Source organism: Tachypleus tridentatus, unplaced genomic scaffold, assembly GCF_004210375.1.
Source record: "Tachypleus tridentatus isolate NWPU-2018 unplaced genomic scaffold, ASM421037v1 Hic_cluster_2, whole genome shotgun sequence".
NCBI lineage: Eukaryota > Metazoa > Arthropoda > Merostomata > Xiphosura > Limulidae > Tachypleus > Tachypleus tridentatus.
In genome coordinates this window covers 8523915-8529914 of record NW_027467782.1, presented here as the reverse complement: position 1 = coordinate 8529914, position 6000 = coordinate 8523915, and the positions used below count along the sequence as shown (strand labels likewise).

General features: G+C 29.6%; 1 long non-coding RNA gene across 13 annotated transcripts in view; it reads right to left on the bottom strand.

Moving 5' to 3' along the window:
- Positions 1-6000, bottom strand: part of LOC143242965 (uncharacterized) — a 785169-nt gene that overhangs the window by 411445 nt on the left and 367724 nt on the right. The gene's annotated exons all lie outside the window — the stretch shown is intronic.

Sequence of the window (6000 nt, the reverse complement as noted above, 5' to 3'; positions counted from 1 at the left end):
GCTTTAAACTCTACTTTTTCCTGTCCTGTTCCACTTGAACTTTTTTTCCTTCTTCTCATGATATCTACAAATCAAAATAATGTTGTTGTTGATACTATGGTTACAAAATATATTTCAATTAAATATTGAACAAACATGCAATCAGACAAAAATAAAAATTTTGTACACAATGTCTTTTATACTTACATATATGTGTATGTACTTATTTCCCAAATTTATATATTAACTGTTACACTTTACACACGTTTTCATTAAAAGAATGTAATAAAGATCTAAATTGTTATAAGTCAATAAAGTCTTGTGTATAAAAAATCTAAACAACTTAAAACAATGACAACAACTTATGTACATTTTTATGAAAATATATTAAAAGTATACTATCCTTCATAAACATAAAGAGAGGAAGACAAAAGTACAAAATATGAAATTCAATAAGTAAACTTGGATTGAAGTGTGGATAGACAGAGAATAAAATACTTTTTCCATGCCAAAAATGTTTAAAATGAAATTCTTGTCAAGTTAGACCTAAGAGCTGCTCTCTTGAAGTACACAATGTAATGACACAATTGTAAAAATTAGATATAATACAACAATATATTATAAAACACACACAGAACACAATTTTATAAATTACATAGAGCAAGATGTAATTTTATGAATGCATACAGATAACAATTTATGTACAGGAAATATAACTGTATAAAATTATGATATTATTCAATAATAATGTAATAACAAAGTATTCAGAGAAAACTTATGTCTAAACATTATACCAACTTGAATATAAGACTGTTTAGTGGAGGTAGTGTTACTAATTAATTTACTTTGTAACTCACTGATGTTGAGGCTATTGAACACTGTGTTTACAATCCAGTGATGTCAAGACTGTGATATATGTATAAATAACTATAACTAGATGAATGAAAAAAGAGTAAAAGTCACATGAGAGAGAACTGTCACAGAAAAGTTAGACTTTGTAAAGTTAACTGTTGTGGAAGTGAATGGTTGGTAGGTTAGGGTGACATTTAAAGTTTAAAAGAGATAAGGAGAATATTATGTCTCATAAAAGGGTGTTCTAAACCAATTGAACCCACATATGTGGACTTCAACAAAAGAAAGATGATAATTGGAAGTACAAAAACAGAATAATACTGAAAGTTAAGGATACAACCGTAGTAGCTCATGTGATATCATGATACCACTGTGATTAAAAGACATAAAAGTTTAGCTTGTCAACTGAATTCTAAAACTGTTGAATTGGCTTAAGTGGACTTTGGACAATAAAAGAAAACTGTATAGTGTCTTAGATACAAATATTATCTCCATAGTGTAAATAATTTTGTACATACATTTAACTTGTTTCAAACATATATTATTTTAAAAAAAACAAGTGGAGTGCATGTTGTTAATTTTTTGTCAATTTCACTGCCAGCAAGTCAGAGATACCTACTGTAGAAAATTTTGTGGTCCAACACACTTATAAATTTACATTACTATTAAGTACGTTTACAACATTTGGTAAGCCACAGCCATGATTACACAGTGGTAAGTTGTGTTAGAAGAAAATGAGAAGGACAGTGGAAATAAATACCAATATGTGCACAACTATAGTAAAAGTGCAAATAGCATGGAGATTACATGATATATAACCATGTCAAATTTTGATAAAAGAATGGAAAGAGGAGAGATATCTTCATGGATAGACCAGGAAAGATAGGCCTTGTGCAACACAACAACATGGTATCCAGCTAAAGTGAAGCCCTTTCAGATACCTTATGCAATGAAATACAGTGGAGCGCTGTTAAGATGCAGTATTTGGAGGGTCAACCTGCTTAACCACGGCTTAAGTGGTCTGCGGCTAAAACCTTTGTGACTGAAAAGCGAAGTCGCTAACAGCTCAGAAACTGAAGTGATGTCTATTGGGTTTGTGGGTAATATTTATACAATTCCATAAAAATATTGGATTATCGAATTAAAAATAATACTTTAATTATTGATCACTTTTTTCACGGATTTACCGCGGATTAAGTTTAATGTATGGAGAGGTGTGATTCGGTAACAATGGCGGCCTCCATAAAGCTGGCATACAGGGCAGATAAGGTAGATTAACGGTCAATTTCTACTGTAATATATTCTATTTATTTCCCAAATGAAAGCAAATCCTTTTTAAATATCTCTTTGAAGTTATAAAGCCAGGATTAAATTCGTAAGCCACGTTTTTGCACTTTCTTAAATTAGCGGTGAGCCGCGATAATCCTCGCTCATATTTGTCATGTCAGTGTCAACGACAAGGAGAGTGTGAGAAACTTTAAAAGCCAGGTAGTAGATTTAATACATCAAAATTCTGGGACAAGACTTGCTACAGCGGCTTAAGCAATTTCAGCGGTTTAATGGCTCCCACTGTACCTTACAAAGCAGGAAGCTGAGGCAATGTTGGAAGCTGGAATTGTTAAGCCTTCAAATTTAGCCTACCATTTACCAGTTTTAATCACAAAAATTAGAGATAGGTTAACTGTTTCTAAATAAATTTCCAAAAGCTGAATCTTGTGATGAAGTTCAACTCTGAAACTATGAACAACCTAGAAATTATAAGGTCAGGTTCTCTTCAAAGATCAACCTCAGTAAAGGTTATTGCCAAATCCTAATGAAGACAGGATTTACAGAGAAGACAGCATTTTAATACTAGATGGATTTACCAATTTCAGCAGGTGCCAAGTCAACTCTGCAGAAACATTCAACTGTATGATAAGGATGATGCTGTGCAACACCACCAATATCAAGCACTATGCAGATGCCATCCTGACACTGTGAAATGGGATAACAACAAAATGTTTTGTTACCAACTGGAATATAGAAAGTTTAATAACTAAAATATCAGAAAGCTCACAAATAAGTCTGTTTTAATATTTATACATTATGAGTGTCAGTATCAGTTTTTTTAAATAGATGAATGTGTTTCATGGTAACCACAAGTTTCATCACATGTTAAGTATACCATCACTGAGATGTTTTGAGAGAACAAACCAAATGCATCACCTTTACAGTTACAAATTTGTATATGATCTATACATGTCTGACTGTCAAGTTTTTAAATGACAAAATGTATTTTCTGTGTGTTTAATGCTTAAAACAACATTAAATAGAAATATTTTATAACTTATGTACTTTCCATCCAAGTGGTATAGTAAACAAGTTAGAAAATCTTGATTTTCTGTATTAGAACTTACTATATTAGTGGGGGTTTCTTCTTAAAATGCTTAACAAGTTTACAATTTTGTAAATTAGTTCTGTTTAAGGATTTAAACATCTACAGTTTGTATTTATTACCACCAGTTAAGAGTACTTATGAAAGAAGCAAAATTATGCAAAGGACAACATTAAATAATGTTCCTCTTCTTTTTTTGTTACTAAATCCCTAATAATCTCATTAGATAAGAATTGTGTGCCCTACTTTGTGGAAAATAATTCCTTGAATTCCTTGAACTGATCAATTACACTCAACCCATTAGTACCACACCTTTTATAACCCATACAAGAAAAGCACATGCTTACTTCTTAACATTTTTCAACCACAACATTATTCTAACGTGGTATCATTTTTAATTTTTTATTTCACTCTTTTTTTTTTTCACTAATTTTTAAATTACCCTTAATTTCACATAACAGCCTTCATCTTTTTAACAGTTGCCATTTTTAGTTAAACAATTTATTTATCTTCATTATTTGAACAAAATAAACATACTAGAACATTACTTAATAAATATTTACAACATCACAATATTTTGCAATTTCCTACCATATTCACCAAATAGTAAAATTGTACAATTTGATGACAGTATTTTATTTGGTGAACATATTAAAAATATGTTTACAAACACTGCAACTTAATAAAATCATAATGTGTTTATTAAAAAGTAAAAACAGTAATTAGAAACAGAGCATCAACAAAATAACTTTATTATGCTTTAAGCAATCTCAAGTTATGCAACCTCTTTGCTTCATACAATATACATTTCAGTGTGTAGGTATATTATTAAACTTAAAGATGACAAAACCTTTTCCAAACACTATACATTCATTATCATGTTAAACTTTTAATAAGATTTGTTATCAGTTCAACCCATCTTTAAACTGTATAAGCTTACTTACCTTATGTAAAGTTATCATATATTTTCTCTTTGAATAAAACTAAAACTATAGCTTTAAAATATATATAATTTTATACACAAATACATTCAGAATTCACAACAAAGGGAACAGAAAAGAAACTTTACAAAGCTATAAAAAACAACCTATATTTTAACTTTATCAACACATGATAGTCTATGTGCTATATCCAAGTACATTTAAACTTTCTCAACAACTGTTATCATAGCAAGAATAGTTTCTCTTTCTTTCTTTTATGAAGAGGGGGTCCAATTAGACTTCTAGTAGTTTAATTAATAAGTGTACATCACATTCATTGTTTTTATTATTTATACCTATGTGTTACAAGTAATTAGTGATAAAATTAATTAGAAAGTCTATTATTATTAGTTCATATAGGTTGTAATGAACAATTTAAAATCTATATCTTTATTTCTACCAATGTGATCAATTAGAAAATAAAAACAAACATTTAAAAAACTTTAATTGAAATAAATTATTATATTTTGAAAGGAAAACCACGTCTACAACTATATTCACATTTTAATGTTTGCAAGCATCACATCTGTTTTCAATTCTTTTTTGTCACTTGCATTTTTACTTATTTTGGATATCAACAGTACTAAAACATTTGTCAGGAACATTATAACTTTCAAACAATGAAAACAGATTTTAAAGTAGGCATATGTTACAAGAGCTACAAGTGTCATAAATATAAGGGCTACAAATGATGTAAGAAATAATAACTACAAATAGTTATTTCAAAATTTGGGTTGAAATAAAGTTTTTTATTATCATTTAGAGAAAAAGGTAATTTTTTCTAACTTCATTACCAAAATGTCTGGTGCATATAGCTTAGTTGCTTTGCACCATAAATTGCCAAGCTAACCAACCAACAATGAAAATGTCTAAACCCTCCATTATGCATTATAAATTCCGAAAAATAGCACTTTCTTTAAGGAAAACAAATCTCCATAAAGTCTAGAATGCATGCACACTGTTAATTTCTGGATAAAAACCAAGGCCTGATAATTTACCAGGGAAACATTAAGTTGATGTTCATATTATTGTATTCATAAGTCAATGGCTGAAGCTACACCTGACTGTTATAGATTCAAAATAAACTAAATTCAAATAAATAATAATAAAGGTAATTAATAGACCAATCAAACAGATACTGAAACCTCATATTTATTTTCAATACTATTGACTGTTTTCCTAATTAAATGAAGGGGGAAAATGGAGGGAGGAGTTAAGACCCCACAGATAAAAACATTAAATGATACAGGTATTACTTTAAAAAAAAAACAGCTAGAAGGGATGGGGTTTCAACTCCCTTGATCTCTACCTTAAATTAATGCCTATTCAAATATAATATTAAACAATATTATTATTAATCTCTGAAAAATGTGCATAATGTTTACCCCTATGGATCCCTTCACCTCACCTGCATTCTCTCATACATAACTGAAGAACACAGTTATTAAATACTAAAAATATGAATGACTGGACCACTTGGGCTCCTGCTCTAAATGTGCTCACACTAATACAACTTTAAATAATAGTGATACAATTGTAAAGCAAAAACATCACACAGTGTGAAAAAAAATCAAAATACAATAAATTTACACCTAATTATTTAAATAGCCAGAGTTGACAGTCAATGGTTCAAAATTGGTGCAGTGATAGATAGCTTCTGTAGCTTTGCAATAACAATGACAGGAATAGTAAATTTAATGGCAATGGAAGTCAAAGCATCCCCACACCTGCCTCTTATGCAAGTTTGTACCTAACAAATATTTTGATCATCTGGATATTTGGAATAACTAGAAACATTAATTTCAATTAGTTTAT